The sequence below is a fragment of the Rhipicephalus sanguineus genome, chromosome 1, assembly GCF_013339695.2.
Source record: "Rhipicephalus sanguineus isolate Rsan-2018 chromosome 1, BIME_Rsan_1.4, whole genome shotgun sequence".
Classification (NCBI taxonomy): domain Eukaryota; kingdom Metazoa; phylum Arthropoda; class Arachnida; order Ixodida; family Ixodidae; genus Rhipicephalus; species Rhipicephalus sanguineus.
Window position 1 is genome coordinate 81,240,025 of NC_051176.1, and position 22,514 is coordinate 81,262,538.

General features: G+C 49.1%; 12 non-coding genes and 1 pseudogene across 12 annotated transcripts; all 13 read right to left on the minus strand.

Moving 5' to 3' along the window:
• Positions 1 to 22,124, minus strand: part of LOC119393372 (histone H2A-beta, sperm-like) — a 37,150-nt pseudogene extending 15,026 nt beyond the window's left edge.
• Positions 7,233 to 7,305, minus strand: Trnak-uuu (transfer RNA lysine (anticodon UUU)). Its single transcript has one exon. It is a non-coding gene; the product is annotated as a tRNA-Lys (tRNA).
• On the minus strand, positions 12,341 to 12,413 carry Trnak-uuu (transfer RNA lysine (anticodon UUU)). Its single transcript has one exon. It is a non-coding gene; the product is annotated as a tRNA-Lys (tRNA).
• On the minus strand, positions 12,489 to 12,561 carry Trnak-uuu (transfer RNA lysine (anticodon UUU)). The gene has a single exon. It is a non-coding gene; the product is annotated as a tRNA-Lys (tRNA).
• Positions 12,637 to 12,709, minus strand: Trnak-uuu (transfer RNA lysine (anticodon UUU)). Its single transcript has one exon. It is a non-coding gene; the product is annotated as a tRNA-Lys (tRNA).
• Positions 12,788 to 12,860, minus strand: Trnak-uuu (transfer RNA lysine (anticodon UUU)). The gene has a single exon. It is a non-coding gene; the product is annotated as a tRNA-Lys (tRNA).
• On the minus strand, positions 12,936 to 13,008 carry Trnak-uuu (transfer RNA lysine (anticodon UUU)). Its single transcript has one exon. It is a non-coding gene; the product is annotated as a tRNA-Lys (tRNA).
• Trnak-uuu (transfer RNA lysine (anticodon UUU)) lies at positions 13,084 to 13,156 on the minus strand. Its single transcript has one exon. It is a non-coding gene; the product is annotated as a tRNA-Lys (tRNA).
• Positions 13,232 to 13,304, minus strand: Trnak-uuu (transfer RNA lysine (anticodon UUU)). Its single transcript has one exon. It is a non-coding gene; the product is annotated as a tRNA-Lys (tRNA).
• On the minus strand, positions 13,383 to 13,455 carry Trnak-uuu (transfer RNA lysine (anticodon UUU)). The gene has a single exon. It is a non-coding gene; the product is annotated as a tRNA-Lys (tRNA).
• On the minus strand, positions 13,532 to 13,604 carry Trnak-uuu (transfer RNA lysine (anticodon UUU)). Its single transcript has one exon. It is a non-coding gene; the product is annotated as a tRNA-Lys (tRNA).
• Positions 13,686 to 13,758, minus strand: Trnak-uuu (transfer RNA lysine (anticodon UUU)). Its single transcript has one exon. It is a non-coding gene; the product is annotated as a tRNA-Lys (tRNA).
• Trnan-guu (transfer RNA asparagine (anticodon GUU)) lies at positions 13,833 to 13,905 on the minus strand. Its single transcript has one exon. It is a non-coding gene; the product is annotated as a tRNA-Asn (tRNA).
• Positions 22,125 to 22,514: the final 390 nt, after the last annotated feature.

The following is a 22,514-nucleotide window of genomic DNA, read 5'->3' on the forward strand; positions in this document are numbered from 1 at the left end:
CTAACCGTCCGTTTGGGCGCGTGGGCATCGATTTGTATGGACCCCTTCCTCTGACTTCGGCTGGTAACCGCTGGGCCATCGTCGCTGTTGACCATCTAACGCGATACGCCGAAACCGCCGCCCTCCCAGCGGCTACAGCGCGCGATGTTGCCTCCTTCCTACTACACAGATTCATACTGCGTCACGGTCCACCCCAAGAGCTTCTCAGCGATCGAGGCCGTGTCTTCTTATCGGAAGTCGTGGAAGCCATTCTGAAAGAGTGCCATGCTGTTCACCGCAAAACTACTGCTTACCACCCGCAGACGAATGGCCTAACCGAACGCTTTAACCGCACGCTCGGCGACATGCTGTCAATGTACGTCGCCGCCGATCACACCAATTGGGATGCCATTCTGCCCTTCGTCACCTACGCCTATAATACCGCCCCTCAGAGCACTACTGGTTTTTCACCCTTCTTCTTACTGTACGGAAGGCACCCGTCGCACACCATCGACACGATACTTCCATACAAGCCGGATCCATCTGAGTGTGCGCCTATTTCTGACACAGCCAGGCTTGCTGAAGAGTGTCGCGAGCTTGCCAAGACATTTACGACGCAGGAACAAGAGCTGCAGAAGAGCATTCGCGACGGCACCACCACTTCTGAGCCCACGTTCCTCCCTGGAGCGCTCGTATGGCTCTCGGTCCCTACCACTGCAAGTGGCCTCTCTTCAAAACTGCTGCCGAAATACGAAGGCCCATACCGGGTCGTCGAGCGCACATCCCCGGTCAACTACTTGATCGAACCCATCGAACCAGCTTCGGACATGCGACGTCGAGGGCGCGACATAGTCAACGTGGAGCGCCTCAAGGCCTACTATGACCCACTCATAGTGACGAGCTGTTAGGTCGCCGGACGGCTCCCTTTTCGTACCCGGGGTAATTGTGGCGAAGCAATTGGTACTGTTTAACGGTTGCGTTCTCCAGCGGCTCCTAGTGGGTCGTCCTCTTGAAAACGCCGCTCGCTCTCGGAGCCCGTGCTTTGGCCTGGACTGTCGCCATAGCGAATTGTCGCCAGAGTCCCGTCCAATAAACCGCTTAACACGGTTAATATTGAAGAGCACAATATTCAGTACTAGTAATTATCAGAGCGCGCATAGCAGACGTACATACCTAAGCTTAAAATATTTTTGTTCCTCTGTAGGTACCCAAACCTGACATACAGTCGCCTTATTGAGGCCAAAACCTCATATGGCTCACGAGTCAGAATGGCTCACGAGTCCGAGCTCACGAGTCCGAGCTCAATGCTCACGAGTCCGAGCTCATATGACTGACGAGTCCGAAACACGGACGGTACAAGATGTCAGGCGGGCCGATCCCGAAAGTATAGTCAAACACTGAGGGGACGTGCAGAAAGAGTCAAGGGGGTTGGGTTGGGATTGCAGTAAGGGTATCTCAAGCGCTTAGCAGCGATAATTAGCACATCAGGAGAAGAAAATGTGAATTAATATTAATAAGGGAATGAAAGGGGATTGACATGACAATCAGGTGAATCAAATTTGGATTAATACCGCGATGAACAGATCTCACCATTTAGGTGACCGAAAAGAACCAGTAATAGGAAGTAACAATGCAATCAAATGAGAACGTGAGTGTAATGTTATGAGTGTCGCATAAGCCTTCGCGTGTGCTCTGCTCAGCGTCACATAAAGGGACTGTAAATAGTGATGTCTTTCTTTTTTGTCTAAGGAAAATTAGTGGCGTTAGGGCAAACAAAGAAGTGAAGCGGCACGCTTTACGCCACTGCATCTTCGTAAAAAAATGTCTTTAAACACTCAGAAGAACGCGAATAGAGTTATGGCGTCAATATTACTAATGTTGTTGAACTTAAACATCATTGCAGTCATCATCATGTAACCATGCACATGTCGCACCTGGCGCCTGTTCCTCTAGTGGAAAAACGGAGACTTGATACGCGCCTGGACTGTAGCACGTCCTCTATGTCATGCTTTTGCCATCTAAGGCACCAAACGTCATTTCCAAACGTCATGAAGCAACAGAAAAAAATCTACCTTTTTAATGAAGAAAACAATGCTCGTATCGCTGAATAAGACAGACAATATTTCGATCAGCGCCACTTTCTTCAATCCCGTTCTGAACGGTGACCCCTCCTTTAATTAAACTATCCTCTATTTGAAATGGAAGCGCGCTGTGTTTAAGCAGTTCCATTTGGCGATTGCCCTAGCTGATTTTTATTCTGCTACCAAGGCGGCGCCACTGTTCCCATTATTATCACACGTGTTGTCTATTAAACAAATCCTTGTACTCAAGATAGTTTTATTTCTTAGTATTTCACGACTTGTAGGATTTACTCACATAGCTAAAGAGTGTCGTTTGTTGTTTTTAACTGACATTTATCAGCGAATTTGCGCTGACTGCTGAGCGTCGGATGAACAAATCATTTTTTTAGATGTGAACATCTCTATAGCGGAGTTCAATCCGGTGGTGGTGTGCGGCGTGAACACCCTTACTGCGCATGCGCAAGCCCTCTCCCCTCCCCCTCTCCACTTCCCCTCTTCCCTCCCCTCCGCTTTCCCCTCCCTCCTCCCCTTCGTTTTTCCCCTCTCCCCTTTCCCCCCTCACCACTCCCCCTCTGAAACGCGGGCTCTATATGCCGAAACACTGCTTCGCATCGCCTCATGGTCCCCTTTAGCGGGAGATGGTGTGATTTTTTTCTAATAACCGCTTAACGAGCGCTTAGATGTAAACATCTTCTTAAGATCTAATGAAAGTCCTTGCCACTGATGGCTTATTATTGCGCATGTGCTGTTAGGCGGCAATTTTCCGTCGGTACCACGCTACACAATGTGTACATTCATAGTAATACATGGGCTCTCTGGGGCATATGCAGGGGCGGCCAATTTCTCGAGCGCGGAACTGTAAGCTCCGAGCCCCATTGATGGCTAACGAGCCGAGATGTATCGAAGAACTGACCGTGGATGACTGTAGTACAGTTAGGCAGCCGAGCTTCCGTACTGAACGAAACAACTCTGTCATTTTCGGAACAAGGAATAATCAACGTATTTTCTTTGGACCCGCTTTTATAGGCATGCGGTTGCTTATCCACTGCGGTACCAGCGTAGGTGATGACGAAGTGGCACGTCACGCAGTAGATGTTATCACGTCATGGCACGTCATGGCACGTCATCACGTCATGGCACGTATGGCACGTCATGCAGTGACCAGTGCTCATAAGGGGTACATTTGCCTCAATGAGGTCAATAATCAGTAAAGGCGGGTAAAAACGTCCTAAAAAGTATATATAGATGTGTGCGGTTTGATTACTTCGGTAAGACATATAAGGTACGATAACGGTTACATTGAGTTCGACAAGGACCCATAAGGTCAGGATGCTTCAGCGATGACTTATCTTACTTCAATATTTCTAATTTGTTACTGTCACATTCACTGCTTAGCGCTTGCGGCGAAACTGTGACTTTTTTCGAAAACAGCAATATTGTGAATATATTTGAGCGCACGTGCAGTTTCAACACTAGTTGCTAGCTTCGTTGTAAAAAAAAAAAGAATTTAAGGCAGCCTGACACTAGTGGTACCACTCCTGGAGGAAGCGTGCAGCGGGGCGGCCTTCCTCGATATTCTTATTTTTTTCCTTCGTTTCTTCCTCTCTTTCTTCCTTTTTCTTTCTTCTCTCTCTTTTTTCGTTGGCTTCATTTGTCTCTGTTTATTTAAATTTCTTTCTTTCTCTCTCAATCTGCTTCTTTCTCTTTCTCGCTGTTGCTATCTCTTTCTTCCCTTTTTCTTTCTGACTCTATTTCTCGCTTCCTCTTTTGTTCTGTGTCTTTCTCTCTGTATCTTTTATCTCTCTTTCTTTGATTCTCTCTCTTTTTCTCTTTCTTTCTCGCTCTCAATTTCTCTCTTTCTTCTCTCTCTCTACTCGTTCTCTCACCCATCAGAGTTATTGCATCGCACGCCGGACAAATAGGCGCACGTGTCCTAGGAGCAAAGCAGAAGATCAAGAAGAGGACGAAGAGAAAGAAGAAGCGCGTGCCGGTTCATGATAATTTTTGTTCGCGACTAACGGGAATTCTCGGAGCTTAAACGGCCCCGCTGTCAAAAAATCACAGGGTCCCTTATGCATTCGCCAAAGACGACTCGAAGGCGAAAGCCATCTTCTTCTTTATTTTCTCAGTCGATGTACTAATCATAACCCGCCCCCCTCCGAAAGCTTTATGCTAGCTGACATGGTTTTGCACTGGCACGAGAATATGAGGCATTTCAAGCTTACTGCACCTCACCTAGTTTTGCACTGCTTCCGTGATTGGCCCACCTTCGAACAAGCGACGATGTCATGTGATGAAGTTATTATGTTACGTCACGTTATTTGACGTCACAAATCATGGCGAGCTGTAGCGTCATCACGATATGATGATTTTTTGCGTCATGGGTGTTGACACCGCCGACGCGGGACGCCGAAGCCGACGGTCAATTTTGGTGTTTGATGAGGCATCTAGGAATTTCGCCTTCAAAAATTTATCGAAATAACATGTTCATCATCGCCGTTCCTGACATGCACGAATTCTCCCCAGACAGGCTTTGCGGCGACGTGTGTTCTTTTTTAGGCCGCTGTTTAAGCTAAGCCATGTATGTTTTCATTCCTTCTGTGCTTGATATTGTAGCGTAGGGACAAGGTCACTTTTCTTCAATCTCAGCAATGCTGGTTTCGTTTTCGGGATCCCTCAACAATATGTTCCATCGAGTAACCTTTTTTCAACGAAGTAGTCGAGAGCCTTATACCTATTATCAAGCCTGGGTGGGAGAACGGAAGAAGGCATGCAGAACAGACAAGCATACATGTAGAGCTCACCAGTGCGACACGGAAAGAAAAGCGTGCAAATCAAAAACCGAGCCTGCAGCAGAAAGGTGCTCGCCTGGCGCTGAACCTCGAAGTCGAATGCATTTCCCGCGGTAGGACGACAGTCTGGTTTCGCAACAGTCGTGCATGCTACTCTTCACGGATTATTTTACTGTCCACATGGCTCATTGTTCCCGTACAGTCAGCTTCAATAGTTCAGACACCACGTGACACAGAAGAGCACGAATATTCCTGTTGCTTCGGGAGGCAGCATTGAATTCACATTTCCGGCCTGTTCTAAACCCGCTTACAAAGTGTACGATGCAGCTCGACCGAATACAGTAAAAAATTGCTTGGGCAATTTAAAGTTTTCTCGGACATAGTGGTCTCTAACTTTTCAACACCGACTGTACGTAGGTGCACAGTCGCCACGGAAAATGAAGTGATTTGCGGCTGGTGAAGCGAAATCGCGGCACACGGCGCTGCTGTTCCCGATAGTGTCTACAGCGAAAGTACCAAGCCCATTCCATTTTCCTAAGCGGGATCGGGCGGCAGACACCGACCAATCGTAATGCTTGAATTTTAAAAACTCCATCAGCAATATGTTAGTAGAAATAGAGCTCAAAACACATTTTCTCACAGCGCCTGCTCAGAAAATAAAACAAACAAATACAAAACGGTAGCCCTTCATTAAGCCGTAATGTAGTGCATTATACGCCATCGGACAGGTGGACCTTAGATGGGTCGCTTTCTGCCGGCCACCCCTGCGTTAGAAAACGAAGTTGGCTTATTACTCTCGCTATCGGGGCGCTTGGTAACAATAGCGCAGCATGTCCGCGATTTTGCTTCTCCGACCATATGTCACTCGGGCCCTTCCCCCACGGGTCACTACACGGCCGCTGTGATCACAGGTCACCACGTCAACGGCCTCTCATTTAGAGCCGACAGTGCGACCCATGCAGTGGAGGTTGCCATCGATTTGGCCGCCTCCCATCCAACCACTCACACTATTTTGACACAATCGCGCTCAGGCTGTTCTCGATATATCCAGGATTCCATCACCCCATTGGCTGCTCGTCTCCTTCAAGCCGCCTCCTGACGCTTTAGCCCTCACTCCGTAAGAACAGCCTGGACTCCAGGACACACAGGATTTCCCGGCAACGAGGCGGCGAATGCCGCTGCCCCCGCTTCTCTCCTCCGGGCTGCTGCCCTTCCATGTCCTGAATCGGATCCTGGAAACTCGAGTCTCACACGATACCGTGATATTCTGGATTACTATCGCACTTCGCGCCGACTTTACCCTGGCCCTGCTCGCGGTCTGGCGAAAGCAGACGAACGAATACGCCGCCTTCAGACTAACACTTTCCTTAGTCCGGCGGTCCCCCGGCACTTCATCCTGGATATCTCTGGCGCGTGCCCGACTTGTCAGGTCCTCGCCGACACCTTTCACGTCGTGGCTTCGTGTCCTTCAACTCCACTCTCTTTCTCATCCCTCTTCCCCATCCCAACTAGAGAGGCTTGGGAGGAGTACCTGCTCCGCTGTTCTACATTGGATGCGCAACGCTCCTTGGCGCGCGCGCCCAAGCAGTGGCCATCTCCAATGGCGTCCCGGACCAGGGACTGCCACTCAAGCACACAGGAGCTCTCTTGTGAGCTTCTTGAATAAAATGTTTACCACAACCACTATCAACTAATCTTGCTTCCTTTGTGACTGTACATATAGTGGGGCATAGCCTTACCGGGGTCAGTGGAAGAAGCAGAAGAAGACGACGCCTTGGTGCGGCTTCTTCTGCCGAACAGATAGGTTAAAGCCTAACGCTCTACTGACTGAGCTAAACGGGTTTGCACTGATTTCACAAAAGTGGACTCATGAATAGTGGAAGCATAGGGGCGCACGAAAAAAAAAAAAAGAACAACTTCAGCACACGCCCGAGTTGGAGCTCGAGCCCCGGACAGTTAGATTAAAAGCCTAACGCTCTACCGACTGAGCTACCCGGGCTCACACAGAGTGGCCTCAAGCTAACCTAGGAATAGTGGAATCGCAAATGCGCACGAAAAAATTAGTTCGCCACTCGCCCGAGCTCGAACCCTCGGCCGTTAGGCTAAAAGCCTGACCGCGCTACAGACTGAGCTACCCGGGCTCGAATAGAGCGGCCTCAAGCGGGCCTACGAATAGTGGAAGCATAAATTAGGACAAAGAAAAGTTCGGCGCTCGCGCGAGCTCGAACCCTAGACCATTAGGTTAAAAGCCTAATGCTCTACCGACTGAGCTATTTTTTTTTATTTACTGACTGAGCTACCCGGGCTTGCACAGATCGGCCTCATGCGGACCTACGAATAGTTTAATCATAAATGCGCACGAAAAAAATAGTTCGCCACTCGCCCGAGCAGGGGCTCGAACCCTGGACCGTTAGGTTAAAAGCCTAACGCTCTACCGACTGAGCTACCCGGGCTTTTTTTTTTCTTTATTGCCGAAATCATATATTACAAGGCATAAAACCTGGCAGCCAGACTTTGGCTACCGCGGGATTAAAATCTTTTCATGCATACCAATACATCAAGTACGGAGATCCAGTCTGGCGGATTTGCGAGAGCGCGATACACATCTCGCAGACGCACGACACTTTCAATGAAATGTTCGCGAACAGGGCGTATATCTTTATCAACATGCTGATATTGCGTTCTCGTTTTCCACAAGGCGTGAAGACCAGGACCATGATAACATCGTACGGAAAGCCCCCGGATACGTCTACCGGCAAGAAACGAATGCCATAAGGGTCAAGGGGTAGTTGTTTCTTTAATGTGCGTTGAAGCACATCCCAATGAAATATTGGGTCCTAACAGTCTAGAAATACGTGTTCAATCGTTTCCGGTTTTTTACATAAGATGCAGTCAGTGGTCCAGGGTATAAATGCCTTTATCTTGGAGCCAGGTTTTAACAGCGAGTGTGTTTGTGTGCAACTGAAAGAAGAATGTTTTAACTGATGGTTGTATAGGCATTTTCTTTACTCGTTTGAGCACATCCTGTCCAGCACCTCCGCGATGTGGGAAACGGTACAAGGGCTCTGGTAGTATGTTTTCCACTAGGTCCTTATATAACTTTTTCTTCTTAACGTTAATTAAATAATCTAAAGAAAATCGTGCGTTCAGCAACCTGAACGAGAGAACCACCTCGCGCAGGTACCCGGTTACAGACCCGTTGATCATTTCGCGGGACGACGCTATAAGTTCAGGGAGTAGTCGCCGTAGCCTCGTTTGTATGATAGTGCGAAGGAACGGGTGATTTTGTTCCCGTAAATACATAAATCGCGACACAACCTGTCGCAAAAACAAATGAACAAGACCGAGGCCACCTTTCTTAATAGGGCGGAACAAATTCATTCTGCTAGTCCGCTCCCAAGTGGACGCCCAAATAAAAACAGCAAAAACGCGGTGAAGTTTTTGTATGCTAACTCGTGATGCACATAACACATTCATCACATACCAGATTTTGGAGATCAGAAAAATGTTGCAGACAGTGGCTCGTGAAAAAATAGACAATTGCCTGCCTTGCCATGCAGTAGACTTTTCTTTTGCACTTCGCGCCTGGTCAGACCAGTGCGCTTCTGGATCACGATAAGATTCAAGTGGCACGCCTAGGTAACATGTTGGAATTGCCGACCAGCGTAACCGAGAGTATTGCTCTGGCGTAACATCCCAGTCACCATGCCAAAACCCGTAACTCTTATCCCAGTTTATTCGGGCACCGGTGCAGTCACAAAAGTCGCATACATATTAGTGGCTTGTTTGATGCTCTCCCTGTCTGAGCAGAACACAGCAACGTCATCTGCGTAAGCCAAGACTTTGACGTGTGCTGTCTCCAGCCTGAAGCCCGTAATAGCTTCCTTGTGGTCAATGGCCAAACAGAGCGGTTCGAGATAAAGTGCAAAAAGCAAAGGCGACAAAGGACATCCCTGCCTCACTGAGGAGCGGACGTTCACGCTCTCCGTAAGTTCCCCGTTTACTATAATACGCATGGTGCAGTCCGTGTACGCCATTCTGACGCCTTCTAGTATTACATGGCCAACATTTGAATGTTTGAGAATGTCCAATAAAATCTCGTGCGAGACTCGGTCAAAAGCTTTCGCCAGGTCGAGCTGCATCATTGCCACGCGCTCGCCTAGAACGTCACAACATTCAAGAACCTTCGTGCGACGTGAATGTTTGTCGCTATGCTGCGGCCTTTATACCGCAAGTCTGATGGTGGCCCTACCAGCTTTGTAATAACCCCCTGGAGTCTTTTGGCTAATACTTTCATAAATATTTTTTAGTCCACATTGGTGAGGCTGATAGGACGAAAAGAGCCCATGGAGAGGCGTTTTTCCGGGTCATCACTCTTGGGTATCAGCACAACGTGCGACCTTCTGAATGAAAGTGGAACTCGCTTACGGTCGTAAGCTTCAGCGAAAACCCCAAGCAACACAGGAGCTACCTTAAATTTAAAAGCTTTATAGAAGGCGGCCCCTAGGCCATCGGGCCCGGGCGCCTTGCCCAGCGTCAAGTCGCCGATTGAGTCCTCGATTTCTCTTAGAGAAATCTGCACCTCCAACGTGCTTTAACTTCGTCGTCTAGCCTCGGCATAAAAGGTAAAAATCTCTCCCGAAACCCTTCCATAGTGTTCCTTTGTTGTCCAAGCAGATAAGTAAAATGATCGGCTATCACGCGCATGATGACCTTCCTATCCAACGTGACATCGTTGCCACTAGCTATTTGACGAATTTCTTTCTGGCACGCATATTTCTTTTCGTCAGACAACGCGCGTTTTCTTGGCCTTTCACCGACCCACAATTTTTCCGCTCTTGTTCGTATTATCGCGGCCTTGTACTTCTCAGCATCAATTTGCTCCAGTTGACTCTTCACGTCTCTCATTTCCTTCCTAAAAACACCAGGTTGGATGTTTTCCATGCAGGTAAAATATTCAAGCCGCTCACGAAGCTCACGTTCACTTTGGTTCCGCTTATGCTTGAGGATGCTACTTCTTTCTATGGCAGCTATTTTGATTCTTTGTTTAAACTCCTCCCATTCAGCAGCGAGATTTATTGACTGCGAAGCGTGTAGCTTCTCCAGTTCGTCGGTTACTACGCTTACGAAATTATCGTCCTCTAGGAGCTTCTCATTAAATTTCCAAAGGTTCCAATTTAAATGTGGTTTCGCCTGCACTCTGCCAAAGCCGGCAATAACCAAAGAGTGGTCGCTGAAGGAAATAGGTTTCCCTTCGTACGCACTGCACAGCACAACAAGTTCGACTGAGGCATAGATTCTGTCCAGTCTTGCATGATTATCTCGCTGAAAATGGGTATAGATTGGGCGAGTACCATTGGAAAAAAACGCAGCCCACGTCATCTAAACCGCGATCATGTACTATCTCCGATAACAACTCGGCGCTCTTATCGTGAATACGGCTCTTTTTGGACCGGTCTTCAGCTGCACAAACACAGTTGAAATCGCCTAGGAGTAATGGCACTTTTTCACAGTTTAGATACGTTAGAAACCTTTCAAAAAAAATTGTGCGATCTCTTTCGACATTCGGTGCGTAAGCACAGACAACGCGGTAACTCGTACCCGAAAGACTAAAATCTACCACTAAAAGGCGGCCAGATTGGCACGACTCAACCATTTGTACGCAACTACCAAAGTCATTACGTATGAAAACAGCACAGCCGCCCGAATCGCCAACAGCGTGACAAAAATGTACATTGAAATGAGGGCGAAAAACGGACACCATTCGGTCGGCAACCTCCTGGCTTTCTATTTTGGTCTCCTGAACTGCGACCAAGTCCAAATCGTTTTCGAGCAGTAAGCGGCTTAATTGGCACTGTCGCCTTCTAGCGCTTAACCCTCGTATGTACATTCAGGGTTGCTACGCGCAAAGTCGCTTTTGTTAGCTGGGCCATGGCTGCAAAAGAGGTTGCCCTTTCGAATGGTGTCCGTTGCGAGGAACAAACCAGAGGTGAAACTTATTGCGGTATTCTTCTCGCGGATGACACCGCGAAACAAAACCCGGCCAGTGGCCGTAAAGCTGTCGCGTTTGAAGAGCAGAGCAACAGAGTGATCCACATTGCAGCTTTTTCCTACACCATTTGCGGCCCAACCCCACCCCTCCCCCCCTTTACCCGACATAAAACCATATTTTACGAAGGCGGATTGCCCGCCCGCCGTGGTTCGCCCAGAATGTTAGGTCGTGGTCTAAATGGAGAGCGTCTTACACCTGGCGTTTTCGTCGGTGGCTCGCCGCCTCCACCATCGTCCCGCTGCGCCTCACTGTCGACGGTCCTCTCATGCGGCCGCTTTCCGGCCATTGGGCTCCCTTCGCTGTGTGAAGAAACCATACACTTCTCGACGGGTTCAATCACGCTCACTGGAGGCTGCACCTCTGGGGGCGTATCCCGTCTAGTCGGTGCAGTGTCGACGCCTTTGACGGGCTCCTGCTGGTCCTTGGAGGCTGCGTCGACTTGCCGCTTATCACGCTCGCCCTCCGGAACAGAGGACGATGTAGATGGCTGTGTTTCACGGGTGTTTGCTTGAGGCGTCGCCTCTTCCAAGTCATCCTCGTCCATGAGCAGGTCGGCGGTGTCGTCGCTGCCCCCGGGCCCTGTCACGCTGGCGTACGTTCGTTCACACTGGCCGTCTTCGTGACCGAATCGCCGACAAAAGCCACATCGCGGAATGCGGCACTCGCGGCGGATGTGGCCCGTGCCACGGCAGCGAAGGCAGAGCGGAGCCCTGCCCGGCACAACAACAAGGGCGTGCTCACCGGACACACTTAACTGGTGTGGCAAGTCGTCGATTTTGACGCCGGAGTGCAACTTCAGAGTCACAAGCCTCGTTGTAGACCCTTTGTCGGTCAATCCCTCGGCCCTCCAGCGCTCCCTGATGATGTCGGTGACTTTACCGAAAGGCGTGAAGGCAAGGCGCACGTCTTCGTCAGGCACACTGTGGAGCAACCAGTGCACCTTCATTCGGACGTCCCTGTTGGCCGGGTCGATGACGATACAGCGCTTGCTTTTAACTTGCAGTTCACCGATGCTGACCAGCTTCTTCAACGTTTCAGCGTCCTTGAAGGTGACCGCCCACACATGGCTCATGCGGTACGCCCCCAAGGCGACTACCTCGGGGAGTACCGAATGTTGAGCCAGAGCGTCGCGAAAGTCTTCTACCCTGTAGGGCCGAGCCTTGACGTCCGCGTGCAAAAACACGGTATTTAAAATAAACCGACCTGTAGGCAAACTGGGCAGAACAACCTGGTATTCGTTTTCCATTGCAGATAACCTGTTTCCGCGACCGAGCTTGGCCGATATCGCCGCTCCGTCGGAGCTCATGAAAACACGTCCGTACGCTGTCGCGGCCGGAAGTGGAATCCCTGAGCTACCCGGGCTTGCACAGATCGGCCTCAAGCGGACCTCCGAATAGCGGAATCATAAATGCGCCCAAAAAAAATAGTTCACCACTCGCCCGAGCAGGGGCTCGAACCCTGGACCGTTAGGTTAAAAGCCTAACGCTCTACCGACTGAGCTACACGGGCTTGCATAGATCGGCCTCAAGCGGACCTCCGAATAGCGGAATCATAAATGCGCCCAAAAAAAAATACTTCACCACTCGCCCGAGCAGGGGCTCGAACCCTGGACCGTTAGGTTAAAAGCCTAACGCTCTACCGACTGAGCTACCCGGGCTTGCACAGATCGGCCTCAAGCGGACCTCCGAATAGCGGAATCATAAATGCGCCCCAAAAAAAATAGTTCACCACTCGCCCGAGCAGGGGCTCGAACCCTGGACCGTTAGGTTAAAAGCCTAACGCTCTACCGACTGAGCTACCCGGGCTTGCACAGATCGGCCTCAAGCGGACCTCCGAACAGCGGAATCATAAATGCGCCCCCCCCAAAAAAATAGTTCACCACTCGCCCGAGCAGGGGCTCGAACCCTGGACCGTTAGGTTAAAAGCCTAACGCTCTACCGACTGAGCTACCCGGGCTTGCACAGATCGGCATCAAGCGGACCTCCGAATAGCGGAATCATAAATGCGACCAAAAAAAAATAGTTCACCACTCGCCCGAGCAGGGGCTCGAACCCTGGACCGTTAGGTTAAAAGCCTCACGCTCTACCGACTGAGCTACACGGGCTTGCATAGATCGGCCTCAAGCGGACCTCCGAATAGCGGAATCATAAATGCGCCCAAAAAAAAATACTTCACCACTCGCCCGAGCAGGGGCTCGAACCCTGGACCGTTAGGTTAAAAGCCTAACGCTCTACCGACTGAGCTACCCGGGCTTGCACAGATCGGCCTCAAGCGGACCTCCGAATAGCGGAATCATAAATGCGCCCCAAAAAAAATAGTTCACCACTCGCCCGAGCAGGGGCTCGAACCCTGGACCGTTAGGTTAAAAGCCTAACGCTCTACCGACTGAGCTACCCGGGCTTGCACAGATCGGCCTCAAGCGGACCTCCGAACAGCGGAATCATAAATGCGCCCCCCCCAAAAAAATAGTTCACCACTCGCCCGAGCAGGGGCTCGAACCCTGGACCGTTAGGTTAAAAGCCTAACGCTCTACCGACTGAGCTACCCGGGCTTGCACAGATCGGCATCAAGCGGACCTCCGAATAGCGGAATCATAAATGCGACCAAAAAAAAAATAGTTCACCACTCGCCCGAGCAGGGGCTCGAACCCTGGACCGTTAGGTTAAAAGCCTCACGCTCTACCGACTGAGCTACCCGGGCTTGCACAGATCGGCCTCAAGCGGACCTCCGAATAGCGGAATCATAAATGCGCCAAAAAAAAAAAAAAAACAGTTCACCACTCGCCCGAGCAGGGACTCGAACTCTGGACCGTTAGGTTAAAAGCCTAACGCTCTACCGACTGAGCTACCCGGGCTTGCACAGGTCGCCCTCAAGAGGACCTCCGAATAGCGGAATCATAAATGCGCCCCCAAAAAATAGTTCACCACTCGCCCGAGCAGGGGCTCGAACCCTGGACCGTTAGGTTAACAGCCTAACGCTCTACCGAATGAGCTACCCGGGCTCGAATTGATCGTCCTCGAGCAGGACTAAGAATAGTGGAAGCATAAATTTGGACGAAAAAAAGTTCGGCACTCGCCCGAGCAGGCGCTCAAACACTGCCCTTTTTGAATTTTCCTTGATCCTTTGTAATCTGTATGCAGGCCAGATGACTCTTTTTCGCTCATGCTCCGTGCGGATTCATGGTGCTTATATGTTCAGCTGTTTTCACAAATAAGCAGTCGTGAGTTAGCGCTCCTTTGTCTGTCTTTCTCCTGTCCCTGTCAACTGTGCGTGCTAGAGATTTAACCATGAACACCTACCAACTCGCTCAACTATCAGTTTTACTGCGAGTAAAAACTACTGTTTGCCATCGCATCTTTTCTCCCATGATTCCTCGTCGTCGCGCCCATATGCCCGTCGTGATACTTCGCTCACTGGCTTTCCCGCGATTATCCGCTCCTTTTGTTAACGCGATGGCTGCCGTGAAACGTAAGAACCTGAAAGCGTGTATGCTTGGGCATGTTGGTCATTCATGTTCACTTTTTGAGCGTACAAAAAGAACAAGGACGGAAAAGAACGACGCGGACACAGCGCTGTGTCCGCTTCGTTCTTTTCGGACCTTGTTCTTACTGTGCGCTAAAAAATGGAGTAAAAACCTGCTATTCTCCGCAAAGCTAGTGATAATAAAAAACTAGTGATGATGATAAAAATCCACACATAACGTGGATAAAAAAATTGAAGGACGCTTTATAAATTCCAAAGTGGGTTCGGCGAAAGCCTGTGGCCATTCGACTTTCCTGGCCTCGGTGCCTGGTGACGCGGCCAGTCGCTGCTGCCGCTTTCTTTCTGCTTCCCTGGCCTTGGTTCCCGGTGACGCGGCTACTCGCTGTTGTCGCTTCCGTTCCGCTTCACTGACCTTGATGCCCGGTGACATGTTAGCCCGCCGTATGATCATTCGCTCATTCTTCTTCTGGCGTTTGGTATTCGGGGAATCCGCATTCTTGGAGCGCTTGTCCGAACCGCTTGCCGTGGAATCATCACCAGGCCGCTTTGGAGTCGTCCGATTAACTCCACTGCTGTAACGAGACGTCTGACGAAGGAGCGTTGCCGACCGCGCCGCTGTGGCATCATGTGATTGCTGAGAGAGTGTGAGGGGGCACGGACGGACGGACGCATGGACGGTCGGACTCGCCGCCACTGTGCCATCACGTGGTTGCTCAGAGAGGCGAGCGGGAGAGGCCACAGCTGGCACCGTTCCAGGGCACGGACGGACGGACGGACGGACGGATGGACGCCGCGAGTATGAGCCATTAAAGGCTTTCACCTTAAAAGTCGGACATCGTCGTTGCGTACAGCCTGCCAAGAAGCACGCTTAGTATGATATTGCAGAAGAAAACCGACCGTATGGCTAAAGCGGACTAGAGGTTTCCGGCGTTCGACGAGTACGCACGGCACAACGCGTATGCCATTGAAGCGCTATTTGTATTGATACCATATTTCCTCACGTAGAACCGCCGCTGCACATAACCCAGATCCCCAACTACGCACTACGGAAAAACAACAAAAAATTAAAAGACGCCGCGTATTGTCGTGAAGCCGCACTCCTTGCAATATCGTTGAGCAGAGCCGTGAAGCGAATTCGCGTGTCGAAATTCGCACCGGAAATACGGCGAACTGTTTGATAGTTTCATCTCGAACTAATTTCTGTTTTTTGCGAGATCTATATATGCGGGTTTGACTGTATATCCCCATAGCACAAGCTTGGCCGATGCACAAGATAGGGAAACTTTGCTTTGTTTCAGCTGTGGCTCGACCAGTTATGTCAGTACCTCCGGGATTAGCTCACATGTTTTCATCGTGGCTAACAGCGCGAAAAACACAGACGAAGAAGAGAAGTGCACACGGCACAGCGCTGAATTTCAACTGAATTTTTATTTAAGAAAACGATAACATATATAAAAGGCGAACAGAACACCTCGTGACTAACCCGGCCTTGGCCATTCGACTAAAAAGTACACTGCGCACCTAAGCATTGTCAAGTAGATCTATAGAACGCGAAAAAATGCAAAAATAAAAAAATAAAACGTAACCAAGAACCGAAAACCAGACACGAGGTAACATAATATCCTCATCCACTATCTAATACGGAAACTTCGTTATCCAGTAAGACAATGGATGGCTGGCTGACACATTGAGACCCGTTCTTATTTATAAAGAACGCCTACGTAATCTCTCTTGATAGTTTGTCTGGGTGCCTGAATAGCATATTTATTTTATCAAAAAGAGGGTGGCACTCACAATAGCGACAATGCATATACAAATGCGAATGCGCAAAGCCTTTCAATGAACTGTGGTGCTCCCTCAACCGAATATTCAAACACCGCCCGGTCTGACCTATGTACTGAAGGCTGCATGAAAAAGGAATACACAACGTTGTGGATGCAAGGAACAAACTTCAAAGCATGTTTCATACTGCATTAGTGATCTGTTCTACTCTCTCTTCTGTCTATGCGCCTATTTAGTGCCTGACAAATTCCATTCAGCTTGGTTTTACTCGAACATCCGACGTTTATCATAAAATACGATGCGACTTTATTTAATCTGTGTGAAAAGGAATGAACATATGGGATACCGACAAAACGGCTATAATCTTCTCCACCGCGCATTAGTGAGGGCTGCCCCTTGATTTCCCGAAGCAACTTATCGCAGGTCATAGAAATAAGAGAATTAGGATAACCGGCTTCCCGCCGCCTCGCCAACTGATTTTTAACGCTGTCAGTGATAAGATGGGGGTAGCACTTGTTGGGGCGGCGGAAGTTGCGATACCTTGTTTATTCAGTTTGGAGTTCCCTGACCTGAAGTCAAGAAGAAACTTCTTTGACCTCGGTTGACAGTACCATCAAACATGATCTGCTTTGAAGGAGAGCCTAAGGTCTAGGAACAGCAACTCTTCCTTCTCTGGAACTTCAGAGGTAAACCTAAGACCTTGTCCCTGTTCCTTAAACACCTTCACAACGTCGACAATGGATCTCTGGAAGTTATGCCTGCTGACGAAAACCAAATAATCATATATATAGAGGGGGAAATGTGCGAAGCTATGTCACCCACGTTACATTTAATTTTACGATCAACGAAAATTAGAAAGATGTTGATCAATGCAGGCGCTACGCAGGAACCTATTCAAGCTCCTGCTATTAAGATAACTATATTTCCTTGTCACTCAACGGACGTGGAATTGAAGTAAAATTCCAGAAGCTTTAGTGAGCTAGCGACCGAAATTTTGCGACTATCGACGAAGCCTAACTCATTCTTTTGTCCCTGGATGCAGTTCTTCCGGAATTTTAATAGCTGTGCATGCGGCAAGGAATAATACAGAACTTCTATGTCTATACTAAAGCCTTAGCAGCCCCCGTAGGTATTTTGCTCTAAAAACTGCACTATGAGCTTAGAGCTGGAGACAAAGAAAGGGTCTTCCAACTTAAGCTGTGCGAGGTGTGTCTGCAGGTACTCTGAAACGACACATGACCAGGAATTTCTTTCCGAGACGATGGTCCTAAAAGGATACCCTTGCTTATGTGTCTTAATTTACACTAAAGAAGGCATGCAGAAGAAGTCTTTTTTCTCGCCCTGACACAGTTTGCGACTTTTGTTAAGCCAGCCTTATTCAACAAACCAACAGCCGCAATTTAATCTTAACCGGATGAGCGGAAACTTCGCGAAGATTCTTAACGATTGCTGAGGCTGCTTTTTCTAGAAACATGTGTTCCGGTAAAGTTACAAAATGCCCTTCTCTGTCAGACTCAAGAATACGTTGGCACAGAATTTAATTAAAGGTCCTACTCGTCTTGAAATTCTTGAATCCCTTGACGGCTTCTCGAAGACATCCACGAACTCTGAAACGCACCGTGGTCTGTCCACTTCTGCTTGGTGAGCCCCGGTCCTGGCTAAGATGACCTTGTCCGGTTGCTTTAGACGCAGCTCGAGGTAGAACTTAGGCCCTAGTTCAAGGACCCGTTGGAACTCATCTGGTAAGCTTGGTCGCCGATGATGGTCACTTTCCCGGTTCCCTTCCCTTTTTCCTTCTTCGGCAGAGTGGGACGAACTTAATTCCACAGGAATTTCGTAGCTAGGTGTGACACTTTAGTCCACTCCCTTAGGTGGCGCCGATGCTGAGCTTCGGAACTCTGGGTTCCTCAGGCTATACGAAGATCCTTGCAGAACCTTATTTGCTGCCACCATTCTGCTCGTAAGATGCGGCACATCCTCCTAGAGTGAACCTCAGATGGAGTCATGCACCCAGGGACAAATGACAAGATGACTCCGACGGAGTCCTCTTTTTTCAGGGACAAATGGAAACGTCGTGCCAACTCTAGAAATAACTTACGCATTTAGAACAAATCGAAAACCGCCATAAGTGTGCCTAGATGGCATCCCTGCAGGCACTTGTGCACGAGTGTTGCGATCACCACATAATCGTATCCAGCGTGAGGTCCAGGCAGAACTGCTTCACTGGCAAGGACGAAAACACCGAGGTGCTGACGGCTTAGGCAGTAAACGCGAACTTTATTTCGCACAGAATAAAAAAATATGTGGTCGATTGTCCAAAGAAACTTGGTTCGCGAACGGAGCTCAAAACTCTCAATTATATACAATCGATCCTGGAATGAAATATCAAACTCCGATTAAAATTAGCCGTTCTGTAGAAACATTAATTCACAGACTTCGTCTAGGCACTGCCTACACTAAGAGCTCCCTACATAGGATAAGAAAAACTAACTGCGCTACATGTACATGTGAAGAGAAGACATAGAACACCTCCTTCTACACTGCAAAATTACGCTGTTCCCCTAAAAAAATGCTTAGGAAAACTAAACAGACTGGATAGACGGCCGCTGTCTTTAGCGAAAGTTTTGGGTCCATGGCCAACGAAAAACCTTTCAAAACATTGCTGCACGCGCCCTAGTACAGTTTTTAGAAGAGTCGGAAATATCAAAAAGATACTGATTCACATTTGTAAATATTCTTCCCATTGACATACTTCAGGTCACATGTTTCGCGTTGCTCTTGTGATTCAAGACAGCTGTGTTTAAAGAGCGCGCAAGGGCCCAGTGACTGTTGTGGAATCGCATTACACAAAGGACTGTGAGAGGAACTCTTCGGCAAAGTGCGAACGTTTCTTGTGTGTGAACATTGTCGACACATGGACATTATGAATGGCGTGAGAAGATTTCTTTTCAAAGGACATTGCCGTGAGTGAGTTTTACAATACTCTACTTTTCTTTATAAGCTCGTGACGGAAGGTAATAAGTAAGGGAAGAGGAGTAGCCGGAGCCATGTACAGGCACCAACCTCTCCTTACACACATTTAATAAAAAAAGAATTAAATAAAATGCGCTGTCAGAACGAAATAAATGTGTAAAAATGCAAGACGCCAACAAACATTCTGCCGGCAGACGATGACAGCTAACGCACCAACGGAGCTGTACAGTGAATCAAGCGCATTTCAACACTACCACATCAGGGAAAACCGCGGCTTGGAGCAAAACCGCGACCTGCGGGTCAGCAGCCGAGCACGGTAACCACCGTACCACCATGGCGGCTGGAGATACCGTGATTAATCAGACTGAACATAAAAATAAGATTCATCGCCTTGCAGTTTATATGGACGTCCTCACACTACCAACATAAACTCTCTTGACAGGGCGGCAAGAAACGCGTTCAACTAGTCGTGCTGAGTCCTCGAGGTTAACAGTACGGCAGCTTACCTGCACAGCTAACATGGCTGGTGCTGAGCACATGCAAGGCGAACTACAGGGCAACTGTCACAATGAGTCATATCCATTATAGGAATGTTTATAGATGCACAAATGATCTTCGATGCTGATTGTGAGTGCATGTATTGCCCTGAGTGCCCCGTCCACAACAACACCAGACGATATTCAGATCACGTGGAGTTCAACATTTCAGAACGTCTCAAAAATATTTTGTAACATCGGAAAAGGGATTTCATATACTAAGTTCCCCATACCGCTCTAGCCCGATAACAGCCACAAACCACTACACGTATCATTCCTCAAGGCCCAAGCTGTTACGGCTGGGACAGGTGGCTTATCGATGGCGCCGCTGCCTACTGTTAGGACTCGGGTCCGGCGGGTCTCGACACTGGTAGCTGGCACCCGTCGTCGGACCCATCATCCAACTTTTGGAGAGAGGAGAAGCGTTCGTAGAAGCGGGCATTCTACCCCTGCACCACTTTGGCGGAGCCGCGCGGAACTCTTAAACGACGACACGTTGCAGACTACCGACCGCAGCGCCGCAGGTGGGTTGACCCAGTTTGGGCCACTTTCTGTACATTGGTGCTGACTCCACTGTTCTAGTACACTCTAGCTAAATAGTGTATATAAATAGCGCGCCGTTAGTATGCTGGAGGAAGTATGCCAGGTGGCCGAGCGGCTAAACGCATCGCGCCACGGAGGAAGGGGTCGCAGGTTCGAAAGCCCGGTCCCACTCGAACCGGAGATTGTTCATCATTTATTTGCAGCTACCTCGAGCTTTCGCTCACAACCAAAGATGCCAAGCCCGGGACCGGTGTTTCTGCGAAACGAGCTCTTTAACGCTATCGTATAAAAATTGTCCACGTGCAGACAACGAAAGGGGCAGGAGCAATCGAAGAGAATGGCAACAGAAACGATAGGAACGAAAGCGCCTCCCGATGGCTCAACGAAGGAAGACTAAAGGATATAGGATGGTAATGAAAGAAAATAGCCAAACACTCCTTTTGTTTTTACACCTCATTACAGCATCCCTTTACTTTAGTACGCAGTTTGAATATATATGAAATCGCATGTGCAAAGTTGACGGAATTTTCGCTTGGCTACCAGCGTCATGGGGACGCTTTATTTCCAATACCGAAACAAGCCGAAGTTTCCAGGCCCTGGCTCAACCGAGCCAGTTGTATACGCCCATCATTTGCAACTAAACTGCTGATTCACCGTCGAGCCGCCTGTCGCTCTTCGTGTGCATTGCGGTTATCCACCTGTTTGGCGTCAGTGCTTCGCGGTGAAAGCAGGAAGCGTTATCAGCCTTTTTGTCAGTTACACTACGCACTTCATCGCGCAAATTTTTGAACCTTGAAGGTCCGGTACGTATGCCATGTAGTGCGAAAAAACTGAATTAAAAAGCGATGTCCGGAATTGCCGGGTATAGGCCGCGTAGTGATGAGCTAATTACGGCCCGCACTAATAATAATTGTCGGGGTTTGAAGTCCAAAAGCCACGGTATTATTATGAGAGACGCTGTAGTGGAGGGCACCGGAAATTTCGACCATGTGGGGTTCTTTAGCGCGCGCCTAAATCTCAGCGTACGGGCCGCGAGAATTTTTCCACATCGATGCGACCTGCACTGAAGAAAGCCGAGGGCAGATAACTGGCGAACACTCCACGATTACGTACTAGTCTCGCCTGTCATGCGCAATGATATCTACCGTTCAGCTCGCTTGCTATCGCAGTACTGCAAATTGAAGAGTCGATACCATGTTCACGCTCAAGATTGTGCCGATTGCGATTTCAAAGGCGCATGCCAGCAATCAATATTTGAGCATCTAACACAAGGCGCGAGCATTCGCGGTAAAAAGAAAATACTAGACTATTGGGGAATAAAAAAAAAGTAAATCACCACCGTGCGCTCCCAATTCGACGAATGCAAAATTGACAAATTAAACATTAGTATAGGAAAAGCAATTTATTTTATTAAACAACGGTGCCGTTAAACGGAGCGGTCCGATGAGGTTAGTAGGCCTGACTTGAACCGGCCCCGTCACCTCCTTTGTGGCCGACCTGAGATGGCTGACTCCCGCCGCTCTTTTTCGGCAGCAGCTCCTGCGGAATGTTGGGCAGCACGCCGCCCTCGGATATGGTGACACCCGAGAGCAGCTTGCTCAGCTCCTCGTCGTTGCGAACAGCCAGCTGCAAATGTCTGGGAGTGATGCGGGTCTTGTGGTTGTCGCGAGCGGCGTTCCCGCCAGCTCTAGCACCTCGGCTGTCAGGTATTCCAGAACGGCTGCCATGTAAACCGGGGCACCGGCCCCGATTCGATCGGCGTAGTTGCCCTTGCTCAGCAACCGGTGAATGCGCCCCACGGGAAACTGAAGTCCCGCCCGCGAGGAACGAGACTTGCCCTTCGTGTTCTTCGACGCTTTCCCTGCTGGTGCCCGACCGGACATTCTGGAACAAATGGCCTGAAAGAAGCGGAAAGTCGTAAAGCTATAAGGGCACGCCACGTATAGTGCGCAACACTTTTTCACGCAACCACTGAGGACTCGGCGCGACAACACCAAAGTGTACGTCGACGCTATCCAAATGCCAACAATCCAACCTGGCGTGTCGGAAACGAGTTTCGAAAGAAAGCTTGCAAGTAATGGCAGTTCTTGCGATTAGCCGAAACCAGCCACATTCAGGTGAAAGTGAAATAGTTATGCGAAAACAAAGGGTGTCAATTATTTCCGAGAACGTTAAACAGTCACGTAAGTAAAGAAGTGCCGACACAAAAAATTCAGTTTTCTGTTGCAATAAGTTGCTAACAACCCACTTATCGCGGCGAGATACCCCATTTCCTGGAGCGCGCGAGGGTTAA